This window comes from Micropterus dolomieu, linkage group LG03 (genome assembly GCF_021292245.1).
Source record: "Micropterus dolomieu isolate WLL.071019.BEF.003 ecotype Adirondacks linkage group LG03, ASM2129224v1, whole genome shotgun sequence".
In the NCBI taxonomy this organism is placed as follows: domain Eukaryota; kingdom Metazoa; phylum Chordata; class Actinopteri; order Centrarchiformes; family Centrarchidae; genus Micropterus; species Micropterus dolomieu.
This window is the reverse complement of record NC_060152.1, coordinates 20,820,508-20,821,214: the sequence shown is the minus strand read 5'-3', so window position 1 is coordinate 20,821,214 and position 707 is coordinate 20,820,508.

The following is a 707-nucleotide window of genomic DNA, read 5'->3' as shown; positions in this document are numbered from 1 at the left end:
ATGTTTTAAATATAAGACGTTTTGAGCAAAGTTTAATCTGTAATACCTCCTCGTGACTCATATCCCTGGACATGGTGAGATGTCTTTTTCCAAGCCCTGCTTGAGCAAGTTCAGACTCTTCAGATGAGGTTGGGGTTGTTTCTGAATTTATGTTTAACAGGTAAACATAGAAACTAAAAGGCCTCCAGGTTTTTGTATATGGTGTGCTATAGGTCTTTGGACTCTGTATCTTTCGCTTTCCTAGGTAACTTTTTCTTGAGAAAAATCCAGGGAAAGATCTGCATGATTTAAAAATGATTTTTTCTTTTATTATGGTCATAAATGTACAAATAAAATATTAACTAGTTAAATTACTTTAAAATGAACTTGAACAATAAAATTCCATCTAAAACCTGGCCATCTCTTGGTCTTGGTCTAGAAGATAAGCTAACTTCTAACATCTTTATGTATGCTCATGACCAGTATACCATTTGTTTGAGAACTTTAAAATGAAAAACCCTGTACATCCTTAACAAGCAGTTGATACACAAATGACTGAGGTAGGAACTACCACAGTGAACCACACTTGGTCTTACCTTAATGGAAAGCCATACTTCTGCACTGCCTCCATGAAGAAATCAAGTGCAGTGGATGCTTTATTATTGGTCGCAGCACCTAGGTACATGATCTGAAGAAGAGAATATCATTCACTGGAAATTAAATGAAAG